The sequence below is a fragment of the Adiantum capillus-veneris genome, unplaced genomic scaffold (genome assembly GCF_014529385.1).
Source record: "Adiantum capillus-veneris isolate H3 unplaced genomic scaffold, ASM1452938v2 Hic_scaffold_33, whole genome shotgun sequence".
In the NCBI taxonomy this organism is placed as follows: domain Eukaryota; kingdom Viridiplantae; phylum Streptophyta; class Polypodiopsida; order Polypodiales; family Pteridaceae; genus Adiantum; species Adiantum capillus-veneris.
In genome coordinates, this window is record NW_028221440.1 from 566117 (window position 1) to 586641 (window position 20525).

The window sequence follows — 20525 nt, forward strand, 5'->3', positions numbered from 1 at the left end:
ACTGCTACATGTCACATACTGTGTCCACACATGACTATCATGCTTTTGCTCCATTCCAATCATCCCTGAACCTTTCTTTGAAGGAGGCAATTCATATGCAACATAGCCATTGTAATAAACAGGAACCTCATGCACACTAATGACCTCCTTGACCTGTTGCAGTGCAACATAAATATTGCTTTGTAGGGGCATTTTTTGAATAATAGATATGACACTTGTGTGAATTGGAGAAACCTGTTCCCGTTCAAGTCAACATCAATGGGTGAAATCTTGCTCCCCTCCATTTTCATCATAGCACAGCTTGAAGAACATCTACCTTATAGAACTGATGCTGGTCATGATCTAAATGAAACGTCAAGTTCCCTTTACCATCATCAGCAGGCTCCAGCTTTACTTGAGCACCTGATAGTGTCAATGGCTTCAAAGAGAATCCTATCCCTTGGAGCTCAAAATGCAACTTAATAGCATCTACACCAAGTTCAACCACCCTCTTGTTTGACTGCACAATCAATTAGTTCCAATTTGGGCCATAGATAGTTAGGTGTCTTGCCATAGATAGTTAGGTGAGAGGCAGACAGAATATGCCAGAATCATAGACAAGAAATACCAATGCAGACCTGAAGTTACTAGAGAAATACCATAGGATAACCGTGCACGATTAAATAAATGGTTTATAATACTTCAAAGCTTTTGATTTATAATTTTACCAACAAATAATGAGTGAAAGGATATTTCGTTAAATGTGACGTATCGATGAATCACATGAAATGATGATGTGAAATGTGACGTTTCTGGTAAATGATGAAATGTGACGTTTTCAGGTATGTTTCAGAATCAAAAATATATTTCGTTGTCAGTCACATTAAACAAATATGTATAATAAACTTCGTTGTCCGTGTGGGCTCGATGGCCAAATCATCATCGCCACTTGTGTACACAATAAAAAAATCTTTGAATATCTGTTATATTCTAACTCATGATGACCTCATAAAGATTTTTCAAATTTAATAAACCAACTAATTTTAAAAATACTTTTGAAATAGCTTTTAACAAACCTAGTATTTTTAAAACAAGGAAAACAAGCTTTGCCTAAAAACTTGACGACGATTAAAGTGAAGTTCAAGCTGCTCAATCACAGAAGAAACCTAAAAACACAGACGAAGAATCTACCATGCCTCGCAAATCATCAACTTGTGGAGATTCTTCACAAAGGTACACGAGCCCGCCCTCTCTGTAGAGTTCAAAAAAGTTTTTCGTGCTTCAGTTAGCATTAAAAGAGGCATACAAAACTGTGCAAAAATAGTCCGCGTTAACGTGGACTGTTTTTGCACAGTTTTAGATACCCCCTGCAACGTCTTTCAGAAGGTATGCACATCATTTTTTCGTGGAAGGTGACCTAAGGCTGCGTTTTCAGCCAGCGTTTGCAGAAGGATGCGTTTTTGTGCTGCGTTTTTCACAAGACTGCATTTTTGTGCTGCATCTGTGAATCGCGTTTTTGTGCCTTCACTGTGTTGATATATAGGAGAAGTTGATTGTCTGGGGCATGTGAACTCACGCCTTCAGGGCGACGTCATTGACTGCAATAGGAGCTGCACAGGTCGTAAAATTGGGTGCTTTATTGTAATTTCGTAAATGAAATTTGGGCTGCACAATGATGAGCATTGGAGTGTACATTGTGCATTGTAATTCTTTCACCTACACACAATGTAGAGAGAGAGAGAGAGAGAGAGAGAGAGAGAGAGAGAGAGAGAGAGAGAGAGAGAGAGAGAGAGAGAGAGAGACTGTGACAGAAAGACTCAATGCAGAGGCAATGAGAGAGAGCCTGTGGGGAGTTGGGTCCTGCTGAAAAAGGGTGAAAACCTTCTGGGAAGAAAGAGGGGCCTGATGGAGGGTGTGCTGGTCTAGAGAGAGACCCTCAGATGACTTACATGAGTAATGCAGAGCTCCCAACAAGGTGAAGCTAAACAGGCACTAGATTGCCTTGAACAGATGTGGCGTGAGGGCATTCATCCAGATGCAGTGACCTATGCTTGCACATTGCAAACTTGTGCTGTGATGAAGGCTGTTGACAGGTGGAAACAAATCCACAAGGAGATTGTGAGGCAGGGATTGTTGTGGAACCATATTATGTTGGGTAATGTATGCCAAATGTGGTGATGTTTCAACTGGGCGGCGTGTTCTTGAGGAACTCCCGTATCGGAATGTTGTCACTTGGAGTACATTGATTGTAGGATATGTGCAAGAAGGTGAAGCTAATCAAGCATTGGATTTCCTTGAACAGATGTAGCAAGAAGGCATCCTTCCAGATGCGATAACCTATGCTTGTGCATTGAGAGCTTGTGCCACAATCAGGGTTGTCAGAAGGGGGAAGCACATTCATGAGGAGATTGTTAGGCAGGGGCTTTTGCATAAGAATCTTATATTGGGCAATGTGCTCGTGGAAATGTATGCCAAGTGCGGTCATGTTACAGAGGCGCAGCGGGTGCTTGAGGAGCTCTCGTTTCGAAATGTTGTCTCTTGGAGTGTATTGATTGCAAGGGTACGCTCAAGAAGGTGAAGTTGAGGAAGCACTAAATTGCATTGAACAGATGCAGCATGAGGGTATGCTTCCAGACATAGTAATTGAAGCAAGTCCAAGGTTTCCATATCAGCTGCAAATATCCATGTCATGGGCTCCTTAGCACCTCATCAAGCAGGCAATCCTAATGTTTTTGGCAACTCCAGATCCTCATTACTTTCTTGGTTAGAATTGCTATGTATACCACTCGATTCTCTACTTAACATCCTTTTGAAGGAGGCGGAGGCTGAGGTTCCTTAGTGGATGAGATGAGCAGGCTTCTGGGTCGAGAGAAGGAGCAGTGTCGAGGACTATGTTGCCTCTAGATATGGGGATGTCTATGCTGATGCAGTGAGTGAATGATGATCCCGAGCAAGATATCGATGATGAATGTGAGCATGATGGGTCTTTAATGGCAGAGCTTGAATGGACTAGTGCAAGTGTTTGGCTGAGATACACAGAGCTGAGAGCAAGTGTTGACATGTCCGATTGTAAATGTTGGTTAAATTGCTTGTTAGACAGCTTAAAAGCATGTATAATGAAGCAACCAAAACTGTGGAAAAAAAGTCTGCGTTAACGCGGACTGTTTTTCCACAGTTTTGGATGCCTTTTTCAATTCAATAGGTAATGTACTTAACACATACCATGCCATAATTTTGTCACACATAGTTCTACATGCTTTGATTAAATATGGCAACCAAAACTGTGGAAAAACAGTCCGCATTAACGCGGACTATTTTTCCGCAGTTTTGGTTGCCTCATTATACAAGCTTTGAATTGACACCGAGAAGATGGTTAAAGTAGGAAATTGGTAGAAAAAATTGAATACTTATAATATTGTTGAGTAGATGTTAATAGTTTTTTCTTTGTCCTTGAAGCTCATCCCTGAGAGGTTCTTCATGCGAAAGAGGGAGACAAACAAAGATGACGTCTATTGTTGAATGCAGCGATCAAGTCAGTACAGTTGTTGCTACAGATTTGGAGGACGATAATGATGCTATCCATAGTGAACAGCTTGATATTGGGTCGGTCCATGAGACTGACAATGCACACGGTGCGGAAGAGGCATGCATGGAAATTGTTCCTTTTGTAGTGCAGGCTGAGGTTGTGGGTGAGATGGATGTCGGAGATGAAAAATCGACTCCACATGCAAAGAGGAGAAGATATATTACAAAAAACCAAAATTCTAAGTTGCTTTGAATGTCCACCCATCCCTCTCTGCAAACTAATTCCATATGCTAGAGTGCGAGGACTAAGGGTTGATGTTAGTGGACTCAAAGCTGCATTTGCAAAAGAAGGATACATGCAAGAAAAGGGAGCATTTATTGTGTGTCTTTGGACATGCAAGCAAGAAGATACCTTTGTGTCTGGTAAGCATAATTCTAGTTTTTTCTTGCTTGATTTCGCTTGATGTATTTATGCTAGCTGGTTAGTCTTATATATGTTTTTCTTAGAGTGGTTTGTATGCTCTAAATTTATAGATGCCATTAAAGATTCTTGGAATCCAATTTGGACGAAGGTAAATGAAGATTTTGAAAAAGAAATATGAGCTTCATATCATGTCAAAAAGGATGTTCTACGTTTGGAAGGGCAACCACCATAGGGCCGTAGCTTGGGGAGCGGCAATTAAACAAAAGTTCTCTTTGGTAAGAGAGAAGCATTGCAGGGTCCTATGTACTATCATTGATCCCACCAAGGTATCAGAGATTGCATTGTTGGCTGGGCTACAAAGAATGAATTTGTAAGTTTCGTTTTTCATTTTTGAAATCTTGTTGAGTCTTGTCATGCAAGAGAACTTTTGTAGAAAAATGTTTTATGTTTGACTGTCAGCATGAATACCCACGCACTTGTGGCTTCCCATTTGCGAGATGAGCTGGTTAATTGCTCAAACATATGTGGTGCGGATCACAAAGAATATCTGAAGTGTTTATCGAAAAAAGATCAAAAAGTAATTGCATTGATTAGGAAGAAATATTCGAAAGGAGCTGAGCCTTGGTATCCTTTGACGAGGCGATATTTGGGAAAATTACTTTATGATGTATGTCTTGTGAATATTTCTTTATAATTATTTTACTTGTTTTATAAGAGGGTTCATTTTTTAAGAGACATATTATGACGGGTTCAAATCTCTAAAGAAATTCATATGCGTATGGATCAAGCACGACAAAGGTTGCCTGCAGACGATCTAGTTAAAGAAGAGGAGAAAATTGTCAATGATCTTGCTCTCAAGTATGGTGATCGAGTAGGGAAGGTAAGTTAAACATGAACACTTTTAAATGTTTATGATTGGTTAACAAGATTTCAATTTTTACGTATTTTGTGTCTCTTTTAATTTAGATGTTGAACATTGTGGATCCTCGACTTGGAGAGGATTGGTTTGCCCGTGTGTGGGCTCTTAGATGGGGCACCGATAGTTGGGCCACATTGGAGAAGCTCAACCTAATAGCTCTCCAAGTCGCTCCTGTTGAGAGCAAGATCTTGTGGGTTTCTTTGCTGGAATTAGATAAGATCACAAGAGCTGCTCATGGGCTTAAGCGTGGAGATCTATTCTTTTGCTTGTGAGTTTAGCTATCATTGTGTTATTTTATGAGCTTGTTGTCTAAAAAAGTTGATAATGATGTACAATGTTGGTATTTTTCTAGTTCGATACGTAGAGAGGGATTACTACAACGTATTTTTGGGAGGGCTAGCACTCTTCTTTTAGATTTTGTTGATATGCTCGATGGCGTCAGTGTGCCTCCTGAATGTACACTCTCCATGTATTTTGAAGAATTAAAGCTTGAGGCTAGAGCTCACCTCTTTCCTGTTGAGACTAATTTTGGAGCCAAGACAAAGGATGCAGAGTTTTTGGCACCCAAGAAGGAATATGTGATTCCAATGGCAGCTCAGAGGCTTCTCTATCGGTGAGAACGATAACTTTAATTATATCACTAGTTGGTGATTAAAAACTTTGACTATTGAGAGCCTTTGTTTGTAGGTATTTTTGTCACTTGAAATCTATGAAACATATTGTCACGATCCCTATGATGGCCAAAAAATGGACAAACATAGCTCCGGTTGATGGTTGTATGTATCCCAAATCAATGCAAAATTTGTCGGAGTGGGAGCTGGTTCATTGTCCATGGTGGGTGGATATGGTCCAAGGGCATATCCTTGCTAGAGAGAGGGAGCTTCATGATGAAATGAAGAAGCAAAAAAATACAAAGACATGAATGAAAAATAAGAAGAAAAAACTCCACAAAGACATGACGAACCGGATCAATGATAAAAGAATATCTAACTACAGGTATGAGTACTTTATGGGTTTCCTTAAGAAGTATTGATGCTTTAGTGGTCAATGTAATTTTGAATTCTTGATTTAAAATTAGTAGGTGGTACTAAGGACAAGGGAAAACAAGCTGCAGATGTGTATACAGATGTGGATGTTAGGGAAGAGTCATTAATCTCACATGGTTATATTCTTGAACTCCTGATTTCTTGAGGTCGTGTAGTTTACATTGCATATTTTCACACTTGGGAATCAATGCAGGTGTTGGTGGCGCTCTTACAGTGAGAAAGGTTCTCTCTTTTGTGCATGCCTCAAACTTTCCTATTGGGGTCTTTGGCTCTTCCAAAGATGTCAGATGTATGGTAGTGGTTGGAGACTATATTGCTATTGCCAGTGACTTCCATGCAGGGCTACGAAACCCAATTTGGAATTCCGTTCATGATCACATGCTCAAAGCTCGAGAAGATGGTGTACAATATACCCGAGTGGGCAAGAAAGTGGCTTGGGCAGCTGATTTCATATTTTTGGATTTGCCATTCGGTGGTTTGCATCATGCATCCACAACGACGCCATCTTGGGATGTCTGCACAGAGGATCATGTTCGTGGTGGAGTTCATCTCTCATTCTGTACTCTGGCTTATTTGGGTTGGGTGTTGATCATGACATCATGTGTTGGTGAGTCTCTAACTTCACTTGTATAGTTTTTCATGCCTGGTAATAATTGTATCTCATCTTCTCTATAGGGGATAGCATTTGGTGGGTAGAGCGTTTTTGTAGGGCATCCGACTTGCTTATTCATAGGCGGATTGTGCTCCTTCATCATGACGCATATGGTTTTGTTCATAGCTATGGGGAGGATATTGAGGTAATCTATAAAAACTATGAAAGCGTGCTACTCATGAATTTGATAGTTTGTTTATCTCTTTTTTGTTTCTTGTTGGTTTGCAATGCGACACATCTATGCTTTTCTTAATTCACAGAAGAGGGATGCAACCTCCTTGTTATCTTGCAGAGAGTACTTCACTATTTCTCTCTCTTGGTATGAGTCCTACGGATTCGACGATGAGACATTATTTGCCTGCGAGCGGAGTGCTGATGATGCCACCACATCTATAGATGTGGAAGATGAGGGTGACAAACCTGGTGGGAATCTGTATGATGACTTGTGAGGCTCCCACCCTCTCATTGACATTTTATTGCATTTTTTTATGTTGGGCTTTGCTTGTTGTCAGAATTTCGGATATTGTGTAGTGTGGCAATGGTTTTTTATGTTGTGTGTTTCGCTATGTATGGTATTGGGTCAATAATCTGGTTCTCTTGTTTCATTGAATTATTTTGCCAGTATATATAGAGGAGACTGCAAGAAGAATGGCCTCGAACAAGCGCTACAACTACATTATCCAAAATGAGCAACAGAGATGTAATTTGTTCATCAATGATGAGTGTGACTCATCATAGTGATATGGGTGAAACCCATGCAATCTCTTGATGGAACATTTTTGTTATCTTTTTTGGTGGGGGATATAATTGTTGAAATACAAAAATAGCAGGGTTTTTTATGTTGAATGTTTAAGTACTTGTTTTGTCTCGTAATAGCTTCACTCTTACTTGACCTTTGTTACCACTAAAACACGCCAAAAAACTCTTGAGAACAATCGCATATCGGACAACCTCTCACATATCTCTACAAGGAACAACTCTCTCTCTCTCTCTCTCTCTCTCTCTCTCTCTCTCTCTCTCTCTCTCTCTCTCTCACTCAGATATCCCATTAAACGCTCTCTTAGCTACGTCAATGAATAATACATGATATATCTTATTAGCACATAGACTCATGGATGTAGGATACATAGAATCCTCATCAAAATACATCATTTGTGAAGCTATACCACCTTTGTAGGGCTAGAGACATAGGGCTAGAGACATATGTAGATGCCCAACGTATTACAACATTTTTCTTTTCATATATTAACCTTCATATTTCATATCTATATTATCAAACTCGCTCGACTAGGGTGTTGCTCGGAAATATCCGCTCGATGTATGGTAAGACCCCTCTCAAAAGAGCTCAAACACTGTCAAAAGTACCAACATATGCATGTACACATAAAAAATTGTTCCCACTAGAACCAGAATATCGCAAGCACTAAAACATGTAGCCTGTGAGTTGATGCCGATGTCGTGGCCAAAGCCAAAATCGAGGCCGAGAAGCAGAGAGGAAGTTAACCAAGCCGCTCTATGTACCTATACTTGTACATGTATCTGTACCTATAGTCGAAGAAGACAATGCCGTCAAACTCCCACTCTATGTGTGTGTATGAGGCCACTCCGAAAGAGGCTACACACTCTCAAATGAGCCGTGGGCTCTCATAGATGGAAGAGACTGCAACAATTGTACCTGTAATGGCTATGGAAGTTCTGCAGCAGAAACTACCAAAAGAGAGTTGAAAAATGCAGCTCCTAAACCGTAGCTCAAATGAGGTTTTTGATGGCACGAATAGCTCCAAAAGAGAGGTAAAACCCTAGCATGTTTGATGGAGACGCTCTCAGAATGTTGAATTTGCCGATGCCAAAGTCGGAACCCTGTTTTCAATCTTAAAAGTGCACGCATGCACAAAAGCGATTTTGAGAATGAAACAACTCTGATACCGGATGAAGGAGAGGATCTGAGAGCAATCAAAAGAGGAAGATGAATATGCACACACACCACCATCATAGCCACACACACACAGGTTGGAGGGGGAGAGACGACACACACTGTGTGCCCCCTTTCTTTCTTCTCTATCTTATGCACTTAGGCACAATACACACTCTACTTTGTGTTACTGGCTCACACAAGTGTATAGTTGTATACTTAGAATTAGTAGCAGTTAGTGATTGGCGGTCGGTCACATGCCCATTAAACCTAACAACGTCTAATCTTGGAAAGTTCTAGGTCCATTTTCTCAAGCATCGCCTTGAGACTTCTACTTTGCTTTTAGGGTCTGAAAAATTTAAGTGAGTTGAGCAATTTACAACCATACATAGCTCCAAAATTTTCCATTTGAATAGACGCATGCCAATAACTGTTATAAGTAAACTCAACCAAAGGCAAGTAGTCCACCCAATTTGTTTGCCTCTCACTCACATACATCCTAAGCATGTCTTCTAACACCCAATTTAACCGTTCACTTTCCCATCAGTTTGAGGATGGAAAGTAGTACTCATTCTTAGTTATGTTCCTATGGCCTGGAAAGTAGCCTTCCAAAAGTTTGAGGTGAATTTAGAATCACGATCAGACACAATGTTTTTAGGCATACCATACAATCAAAAAATCTCCTTGACAAACAATTTAGCAATATGCAAGGCAGTATCAGTCTTCTTCATTTGAAAAAAAAAATGTGTCATTTTTGTCAATCTATCAACCACAACAAAAATAGTGTCAAAATTTCCTCTAGCTGTAGGTAATGCCGTGATGAAATCCATTGATATAGATTCCCATTTTTTACCAGGAACATCTAGAGGCTCTAACTCACCAGGTAACCTCCTTTTGTTCAACCTTCACATGCTGACAATTTAGAAATTCACTCATATACAACAAGATATCGGCTCGCCTACTTGGCCAAAAGAAAGATCTTTTGACTTTAGCATATGTTTCTTAAACCCAGTGTGTCCTGAAAATGGAGTGTTGTGACTTTCCCACAAATTTTGATGTTTCAAAGAAGAATTTGTAGGGGGTGCATGTGGTTGTTGCATCAATGGAGAGCTTGGAAAAGGATTTGTAGAGAGAGAAAATCACTTTTTAGCTATAGAATAGGTTTGGAAAGATTTTGGAGGGTACAAAATGATGTTTTAAATTTTTTTGAGAAAAATAAATATTTGAATTTTTTAGTGTGTGGTTTTTTATTTTTGGAGATCAAAAATGCTTTTTTGACCATGAAATAGGTTTGGGGACCTTTTAAGGAGGGAAAACGTGAAATTTGATTTTTTTTGAAAATTTAAAATTTTTAGTGTATTTTTTAATCTGGGCCAAAAAGTGGGGGAAAAGAAGTCAAAGTGGTCCCCCCCCCCCGGTCCCGCACCCCTCCCTTTCCCCTAGCCACCTCCCTTACCTTCTCACTAGGTAAGAGGCCATTAAGAGGTGTAAGGCTACCTTGTCCCCCTACTTTTTTGAGTGTATAGATTGTGTCCACCACCCTCTTCCTATTGGCTGGCCTCTAATTAACCTTAATCCCAAAGGGCCCCTAGAGGATTCATATTTTTCTTAATTGATAATCATGGTCTTAATAATGTGTTGGGGGTGCCATCGTTGCAATAGCTCCAATGACCAACAAAATTGTCAATACGGAGGGATGAGCTACCCAACTAGAGCATGGAAACACTCACACGGTTAGTGAGCTAATCGTGGAAACACAAATGGTTAACTCTACGAGGTGAGCTTCTCGGCCTATGGAGGAGCTTAGCCGCACTGAAGTGCAATCTCCACATCCACTTATCTTCACCTCTAATCAACCCAATCACACACACTACGATTGCAAGACGCACACAACTCTAATCCTATTATGCAACAACTAATCGCAAGCACACACACATAGATCTATCGAGCATCACACTCCAATCAAACCTACATGCACACACAAGCAAAAGAGGGCAATCACACAAGATTAGAGAGGGATTAACCACTAATTAGTTAAGATCTAGCTAATCTAAGCATCATAGGCAATCATAAGAAGCATGAGAGAGGCATAGTGAGAGAGAATGAATCATTGATTGGTGTTAATCAAGTCTCATGAGCAAGGAGAATCTCAACGACTCCATAGCCACACACCTCAAGAGCTCTTACCAAAGAGTGCTCTCAAAAAATGAGTTTGAGAACCCTCATTTCTTTTACACATTGCCTTATATACCTAGGGTAAAAATATACAATGTCCGGGTGCCCAAGCCCTTTAGGGCTCCACCACTTACTGAATCTACTACCTAGGCACAGTAATTGACCTATTCTTTACAACTTGGAACTCCCATTGAGCCCGTAACACATTAGAAATATTACAATGGCTTGAAATAAATCGGGAATTTACAATACGTGACCATTTTGGAAAAACGTAAAAAATGTGTAACTCCAATCTTTACTGCTTCTTTTGGTTGATCTTTGATGCATCCGTATGTCTTCGGTCTTTAGCAACTTCTGTTAACCAACATTGACTCATTTAACATCCCCGCCTTTCAATTTTAGTGCCCGTCCTCGGGCACTGTTGAGAAGTGTCTGTGGAGGTTGTGGAAGTTTTTTGATTAGTTGTTGATGGATGATGATTTCTTCAAGTGTTGTTGAATTTTTTGATGAGGTTCAATTTGTTGCAGCATCTTCATTGGTCCAAATATGTATGATGTGAGAGATGATGTTGCATTTGTCCGTTGTAATAGCATAATGAGGAGGCTTCTGTTTATTTATGAAAAGTATGTACAAGAAAAGTAGGGTGATGAGGTTCTAAATTAGGGTCTAATACCTGGATGACCAAAGAGAAGAACCCAGTGGGAAAAAAGTGCCTTTGGGTGCATTATTGGAGTACTTATTAGCATGGAAAATATTAATAAAGTACTCAAGGGATTATTTGTTGATAGATATGGAAATAAAAAGACAGCAAATATGAGAGGGTAGCATGATGAAACATTGGTTTTCTTGTTGTAGTCCACTCAAGGTGCATAGGTGGAAGCACAAAAGAGGAAGTTTCACATCCCAATCCGTTCTATGCATATTCACTAACTTTGTTAAAATACGAACCAATTGCTTATGTCCAATGATGGGACATCCTATTTATGCATACACAGAAATTCATGGGAAACAATATGTTGTGCAAGAAAGATTCTAAGGGGTTCTTCAGAAAGATGGTGTAGCTATAAAAGCATATGACATGGCTTTGCAAGCTAGCACCCCTTTAAGAATGGTTTTCGTTGACGAGGATATGTGCTCTCATCTTACTATGCATTGTGCGTGAGTGTTGGACTCTACGACACTCCACCAATTGTAAGTTAATAGACTTTTACTCTTATGCTCATCTCATCCAGCATGAGCGACCTAACTTAGGTATGCTCAACTCTTCCAGCTTGAGCATAAGCCTAATAACTACGACTCTTAGCATAGAGTTTAGTATGACTTGAAGCTTTGGAATTAATGCTTTGCTCATTTTATGGCTCAATTGTCCCCAACACTGACTATGCCAAAGAGTGTTTTTTTCACCCTGGCGACTTGACTTTTTACATTCTTGTGCTTACTACAAACATTTCTTTTGGTAAAAGTAAGCTTAAATCCTCAAAAAGAGGATTAGTGAAGGACCAAGTTGGCATTGAAGTTTTCTTTTGCCATACCTGTTTTATCTTCTTTGAATCTGCTTCACATTGGTTGAGTCATCCTTCTTTGACTGTGAAGACTCCATTATTTGTTTGATATTCCTAAGTCTATTGATAGGATTTTTTGATGTTGTTGTAGACCTTTGTTGGTTGTCGGCATCTGGCTTTTGACTAGGAGCATTGGAAGACTTAGGAATCCAAATCTCTTGATGACCTTTGTATGTCCAATGTCGACTTTGTTCAGCTCTAGGTCTTGTTAAGTTCTTGAGACCTTCATGCAGATCTAGTGTAGTTGCAATTGTCTTGCGATTGACTGGTAGCCAAATCGTTGGATATCCTTTGGAATCCTTGTCCAAGAGGAAGATTCTTTGAGATCTATCTCTGTTCAGTATCCTCTTGAGAGTTGTGGTAGACTTTAGCATCTTTCAATGTTGTTCTATTGTATACCTGCTTCTTAGGTATCCTAGGATATTGTCGATGTTGATACCTTGTGGGCCTTCTTTCTTGGGAGGAACTTGATATTACTTCATATGCTCTAACCTGCGGTTTTGGTACCCATATCTGTCTGTTACCTCTATAGTACTCTTGTCTTTTAAGCTCCATTGTGATGCTATCCATCCCATGTGTTTGTCTTTCTGTGTTGATTTCCCATCTTTAATCCAAATTGGATCATTGACTTTGACTAAACTGCTTGGAACAAACACTTTCTTGACTTTCCTTTGCTTTCTTGAGTCCTTTGGCTGATATACCTTTGCTTTTCTTGGTGTCTCCTTAGAGGTTTCAATTGGGTCAGCAGTTGACTTGAAGTTTTGAAAGCCTAACTTTCTTGAAGAAGCTAATCCATGAGGGTTTTTTTATGTAGAGGCATATGATGTCACACCCTCTTTGCTAATTGGTGGAGGGTTCACTTTAGCTTTACCTTTGTCTGCAATTTGTCTTCGATTCTTGTGACTTTTGCAACTCTAAATCTAGCATTAATGGTACATGTAAATGTTGATGGCTACCTCTTGAAAGAGAGAGTATTATCTTTTTATCTTCTTTGCATGCATTGTGTTGGTCTGACCACTAATGTCCAAGGATGACATCTGCAAGCATTTCCTTTGAAGGCTTCAGCTGAAACTTTACCTGCTCATCATGATGTTGGATGCCAAGGGTAGCAACCATTTCTTCTTGACTTGTAGCCTTACCCATGGTTTCCGTGTTACCTGCCTTGCCCTGAGTAATCTCTAAAATCCTCTATATGTTGTCTGCAACCATATTGCAATTTGCTTCTTTATCCAATAGAGCATTGCATCTGACACTTGATCCTTTTGTACTGCTGAGAACGACAGCTATTCTCATTGGAGGTTCTATTGAAGATCTTTGTCCTGATTTTTCCATGGTCTCATCTTGATCTAACTGTGTCTCTATGGAGGGTGGCTTGAGGCTTTGTTTTCCAATCTGACTTGCATCAGCTGATTCAGCTGGCAATGAGTGATTGATCTTTGGACTTCCTAATTCTTCCTTGTTGTTTGCAACCTCGTTCTTCTTAATTAATGGCTTCGGTGGCATTCTCTGCTCAGTAGCTTCCTTAGTTTCTCTTTGATCTGCACTTTCTATTGCCTGATCCGCTTTAATCTCTTCTGAAGTTCTGATTGATGGAAATGAACCATCTTCAATAAGATCGGCTTTGATATAAGTCTCCATTTTAACTGTGCTTGAGGACCTTGTGTTGCCGTCCGCAAGTGACCAGTCTTGGTCTTCATTCTTTGTTGTCTTTGATGACTCCGTCACGTTTGCATTCTCTATCTCCAACATCTTCTGGGCCATTGGCATTCCCATTATGATGTCGTCTGGCATATCTTTTGTTGTGATCACATGAAATTGAGCTATAATGATCTGTGAACTTACTTCAATGGTGGTGGAGATGATTCCCTAGCATTTTTCTGGTTTGTCTTCTGACATACTCACAAATTCAGGAGCATCTCCAGTTGTGGTCGGCCACATCTTTTCCAAGTACAAAAAGACATGAGGTTCTTGTCTAGCTAAAAATCTAGCTTTACTTCACTTGACACCTTTTCTTCGTGTTCACCAATAATGTTGCACTTGATCATCTCAAGATTTGTGTCTGAATTGACTGCTTTTGTTGTGTCAGCATCCTTTGGTTGAGCTTTATCTGCATTTTCTTTGTTTTGACCACCTGCTTCAATTAATGTCGACTCCTTGTATAACTGTGATACAGCACTTTTTTGCAATTGTTGAGCATTGTCCACCTGCATCTGAGTAACCTTTGACCTTAAAAGATCCACTATACTTTCTGACAGAATCTATCTCTTCGTAGGAGATTTTGGTGGTGACTTTTGTGAAGCTTTTTGGACTTTAGCTTTCATTGACTTTGACTTTTTTGTTACCTGTCCTAGCAACTTGAGGTTTTGCATCATCTTTAGATAGTCTTTGACTTCAATCGGGCCATCCGTATGGGTTTGTACAAGGTCCTTATCTTGCTGATATTAGTTACCATGTGCATCTTGATATGCATATGTGAGCTTGATCACATGTAACTGTTTGAACACTATTGGACTTGTCGGCTTTTGACTCTGATTTGTGGAGATTAGCTGAAACTTTTGTCCTTGATGATCTTCATATAAGCATTTGTCTGTAGATTCTGAGGGAACCTGGGTCAATTGGAAACTTCCAATAACCATATGATCTTTTAATGGTCTCTGTCTTGAAGGGGTCTGTTGGCTAGAGGCTCTAAGGCTTCTAACTGGTGTAGCATTTCCTGGTACATAAGCTGAGCTTGATGGATTTACAACTCCCCCTTCCTAGGGTGATCACTATAGCCTGCTTCATTGTAAGAGTTCAAAAATGTTTGGCTCTGGTTTAATCTCACCTTTTGGGACTATGAAGGTACACTTTGGGTAGCATTGTTGATGTTTGGAATCTGTAAACCTTCTACATAGTTTCCTATGTATCTCCATGAAACATGACATATTATTCCCCAAGTAAAGTTGTAGATAGCATTATCTTTGCCCGGATATTGTCTATTCAATGGTCTCCTATGATATGAGCTTCTGTGATTTTAGGACCCAAGGCATCATAGATGCTAGACTCTCGTCTATATCTACGACGGTTTTGGTCAAAGTATATGTTCGTTTGGTCACAACATTGGAATTTTCTTTCCGATGGAGGAGAGTTTGGCTCTGAACATATTTTTGGGTTTACTCGGGTAATATCCTTCAGTTCTAGAGAGGATGGGCTATAATAGATTCTTTCCTCTGAAATGAACCATCCTTTTTATATCTATCACTTTCGCACTTCTATGAACTGGTATGTAGGCCGTTCAAACACTGGTTGATATTTTTTGTACAGTTTTCCCTTTTGGTCTACATAGTGTGCATATGAATTATGGGTACCATACAAAGCTAACATCATTTTGTTTGATGTGTCCCTTAGACTCGTGATTCATGAATGATTGCACACTTGTGATTGTGGATGTAGAATCATTTGCAAACCTAACAATCTTTTCAACCTTTGATGATATCTCAACACCTTGACCAAATTCATGCAAGAATTTGTTGTTCAAAGAATCAATTTTTAAGCTTTTCATGTGAAGGCACACCTATATGCTGATTTTGAACTTGCAGTGTTTTTACTGGTGCTTCTAATGGTAATGCAGAATCATTCGATTGCATTAAAAATGACAAGTTGAATACACTTACATCGAGATTCGCATTTTCAATTTTTTATGTACCTTGCTTGGCAGTTGATGTATCCTTGTTGTCTGGATTTCTTGGACAATCTTCAAAAAAATGTCCACCTTTTCGTCCACAATCTGAGCAGTATGCCATGACTGGTGGTATTTCAATTGGTTCTATCATGTCAAGCTCTATTTGAGAAGTTTCTGTTTCTATGTTGACCAAGTTGTCAGCATCTTCTTTTAAAACGCTAAGCATCAAGCTGTAGACTGCTCCATCTTGACCTTTGTACCGTCTTTGGCTTGGTTCTCGAATTAGAATGGCTCCTATTGGTTGATCTATTGGATCTTGCAATTCTGGCTCTCGATTATAGATCTGATCACTGTAATCCATGTACAATGACCCTGATTGCATATGCACCAAGTATATGTTTTGCTGGCTTGTGCAGATTTCTAAATAACCACTTAGGTCAATTTTTTGCACTTCTATCTGCACTTCATCTTTAAGCTTGCAATACCTGGCTCCAGTGAAGTCTGTGAACATCTGGGAGTTCTCTAAATCTGGCTTCACTTTGATCAGTAGGATCTTGGCTCCGGTGCTGCTTTTACTGCTCATCAAGTATCTATGCCCTTTTGAATCTGTATACAAGAGTTTATCCCCATTGTAGCCATAAAGCTGTAACATTCGCTCTGTTGCAGTTGTGCATGTGTTACCACTGCTATTGGCTTGCTCTGTTGTACTTGAACTCTCGGCTCGATTTGAGTTCATGTTGGCTCGATCTGTAAAATTTATCTCCTAGCAGATTTCAATGCTGATTAGAAGAATTTCTTCTGCTCGTACTAGCCTAATCTGCAATCACATGTGTGTTGTGCCCATGTTCGTCCAGCTGGAAGCTAATTTGCAGTGCTTGATTTTCACAAATTTCAAAAAGTTTATGCCGCTCACGGCCTCGAGCTGGCTATTTTTTCGCTTTTTCTTGGCTGTTGTTCTCGATTTGTTGTTCACTTCTCCGGCCTTGGTTTTTCTCGACTTGGCCGCTTTGCGCTATTTACTCGGTGTGTGTCTCTTTCAATGGTGTTGCTTTTTGCTGGCATTGTTTTTTACTTTTTGGCCTCATTCTGGCTTTTTCTGACTCTTTCGACGACTTTCTTTTTATTTTTAATTTTATTTTTTGAATTTTTTAAATTTGTTTAGTATTTTTATGATTTTTTTGGAAAAGTTTTGATTTTTAGGATTTTTTTTTAGAATTTTAGAATTTTTCTAGATTTTCTTTTTTGAAGGTTTTTATGAATTTTTTGATTTGTTGGAATTTTTTGGGTAATTTTAGAATTTTTCTTAAAATTTTTGTGACCTTTTTGAGTTTTTTACTTTTTTGTGATTTTTTTATTTTTAAGTTTTTTAGAATTTTTTGTTTTTTTAATGAACTTTTTTTTTTATGGTGATTTTTCTGTTCCATTTTGATTTTTTATGAATTTCTAAGAGGTTTTTATCTTTTTTATGAGTTTTTTAATTTTATTGGATTTTTTATTATTATTCTTTTTATGGTTTTTAAATGTTGTTGTGATTTTTAAAAGCCCTTTTTTTAATTGTTTTAATGGATTTTTTTTTATAGTTATTTTTAAAAATTTTGTTTTTTATGAACTTAACCTAGCCTAACTTGACAATTGACCTCGAGGCTAACGCGTGACTGCGGGCGTTGATGGCAGAGCTCTTCAGCGCTGAATGCGGGCCTGCAGGTTGGCGATCTCAAAGGAGAGAAAGAGCAGAGGGTGTGGGTGTGAGTGCGCACGCGCGTGCAGTCAACCCTACCACGTCGTCATTGCCTGTACCACTGCCCACACCTAATGATGCTCAACTGTCCGCACGTGCAGGAAGTTGGAGGGAAAGGTCGCGTGCAAAGTTCACGAGCAGTGTTGACATTGCTGAGAGAACGTGTGTGAGTGTGAGTGCGTGCGTGGGAGACATCGGGAGAGAGAGTTAAGAGGCCAGCGCGCCAACAGCAGCAGGGCACGAATCCGCGTGTAGCGAGGAGAGAGTGAGTGTGTGTGTGTGTGTGTGTGTGTGTGTGTGTGTGTGTGTGTGTGTGTGTATGTGTGTGTGTGTGTGTGTGTGTGTGTTGTGTGTAGTGTGTGAATAAGACAAAGGTGGAGGGCGAGAGAGAGAGAGAGGAGAGAGAGAAGAGAGAGAGAGAGAGAGAGAGCTAGAGAGAGAGTGGGAGTAAGACAAAGAGAGAGAGAGAGAGAGAGAGAGAGAAGAAAGAGAGAATGAATAAGTTAAGACTATTAGAGGGGCTAGAGAGAGAGAGAAAAAGTTAGAGAGGGAGAGAGAATGGGATTGTGTGTGTGTGTGTGTGTGTGTGTGTGTGTGTGTGTGTGTGTGTGTGTGTGTGTGATGATGGTGTTCACCCGGAGGGAAGAAGAAGAAGAAGAGTTTTCAATGTCGAAGGAAACTATCGCAAAAGACCATAAGGATCTCCACCGACGACAAATTTATGCGCCGCAAGGCACGGGCATCGAGTTCGAAACCGACCTTTTTTATTATTATTTTTAGTTTATTTTTTAAAAATTTTGAACGTGCAAAAGTGCAAAAAATAGGCCAAAAGTTAGCCGAAACTCCAAAAATTTGTTAAAAGAAGTCCAAAAAACTCTCAAAATTTTATAGGAACCTTAGAAAATCACCAACATTCACAACCGAACATTTTCGACACACAAAAGCACACCGAAAATTACCCTAAAATTTTTTACAAATTCTCCACACATTGGGGAACAGTGCATCCAAATAAAATTACACAAATCACATTAATTCAATTGCCAAACAATTTCATCAATAAAATCAAGACTAGGCAATTAAACCGGCAAAATTATCGACAAATTTAGGTCAAAATTTGACGCAATTGAAATGTGTAAATCCCTGTTTTGAGCATAAAAACGCAGAAATCAATCATTACACACATCCAATTTGCAATCAAAATTCAAATCAATTACGCAAATTTAACACTTTTTAGGCACACACACGCTAATAAAATTGGCAGTTTTTACCAATCTTTAGGTGCGCACACAAAAGGGTTAAATTTGTCAAATTTGCAATATGACTTCACAAATCAATAGTCGGGCATGAGCACAACACAAATCAATCATCACAATTGAAAATCATTAAGCACCGATTGATTTTTAGGTGCACAAACATGGGTAAAATAGTGCACACACACCTAAAATTAGCATACACACACTCAATTAGAATGCACTCACATGTGATTTTAGTGCACGCACACTTGAAATTGACCATCCAAGCATGCAATCAACTCAATTATGTACCTAATTAGCGATCCACAATCACCAATTAGCAATTGAAACATGTCAAATCATATGCCACCAAATCTTTAAAAATTCGGCATTACGACGATGTAAAAACGAAAAATCAAAAAAATTTCAATCTACATTGCATCAACATAGCATAGCATTACATTGCATCATCATGGTGGGATCTCTACACAATTCTACACATCTCTAGATTCTAGGGAGGTTGAGAATACCACCTTGATTACCTTTCAATTGAAGATCAATTGAATGGTCGAATGCTCCAATTCTTCATAGCAAATTAGTAAGTTATCAAAAATTAGTCAAATTAGCAAAGGGTTAGTGTGAAATTAGAGTGTTAAACACACAATTGGCAAGATACGGTGACACATTAGGGAATTATGAACACATTGCTTCATGCACACACATCCAAAATCCACAAAAACATAAAACACACAAGTGAAATTAGTGAGGGAACGCATTCGATTATGCCACAATTACACTAGCGTAGGCCATCGTGGTTGGGGGTTCCATCATTGCAATAGCTCCAATGACCAACAAAATTGTCAATACGGAGAGATGAGCTACCCGGCTAGGGCATGGAAACACTCACACGGTTAGTGAGCTAATCGTGGCAACACAAATGGTTAACTCTACGAGGTGAGCTTCTCGGCCTATGGAGGAGCTAAGCCGCAATGAAGGGCAATCTCCGCATCCACTTCTCTTCACCTCTAATCAACCCAATCACACATACTACGATTGCAAGATGCACAAAACACTAATTCATCATGCAACACACTAATCGCAAGCGCACACACATAGATCTATCGAGCACCACACTCCAATCAAACCTACATGCACACACAAGCAAAAGAGGGCAATCACACAAGATTAGAGAGATATTAATCACTAATTAGTTAAGATCTAGATAATCTAAGCATCATACGCAATCATAAGAAGCATGAGAGAGGCATAGTGAGAGAGAATGAATCATTGATTAGTGTTAATCAAGTCTCATCAGCAAGGAGAAGCTCAAGAACTCCATAGACACACACCTCAAGAGCTCTCTTCAAAGAGTGCTCTCAATAAATGAGCTTGAGAACCCTCATTTCTTTTACACGCTGCCTTATATACCTAGGGTAAAAATATACAATGTTCGGACGCCCAAGGCCTTTAGGGCTCCACCACTTACTAAATCTGCTACCTAGGCACAGTACTGACCTATTCTTTAAGCTTGGAACTCCCAATGAGCCCGTAAAACATTAGAAATATTACATTGGCTTGAATAAATTGAGAATTTACAATATGTGACCATTTTGGGAAAATGTGAAAAATGTGTAACTCCAATATTTACTGCTTCTTCTTGTTGATCTTGATGTGCATCCGTATGTCTTCAATCTTTAGCA

General features: G+C 39.4%; 1 pseudogene; it reads left to right on the forward strand.

Moving 5' to 3' along the window:
* Positions 1-3860: 3860 nt before the first annotated feature.
* Positions 3861-6994, forward strand: LOC147416960 (uncharacterized; annotated as a pseudogene).
* Positions 6995-20525: the final 13531 nt, after the last annotated feature.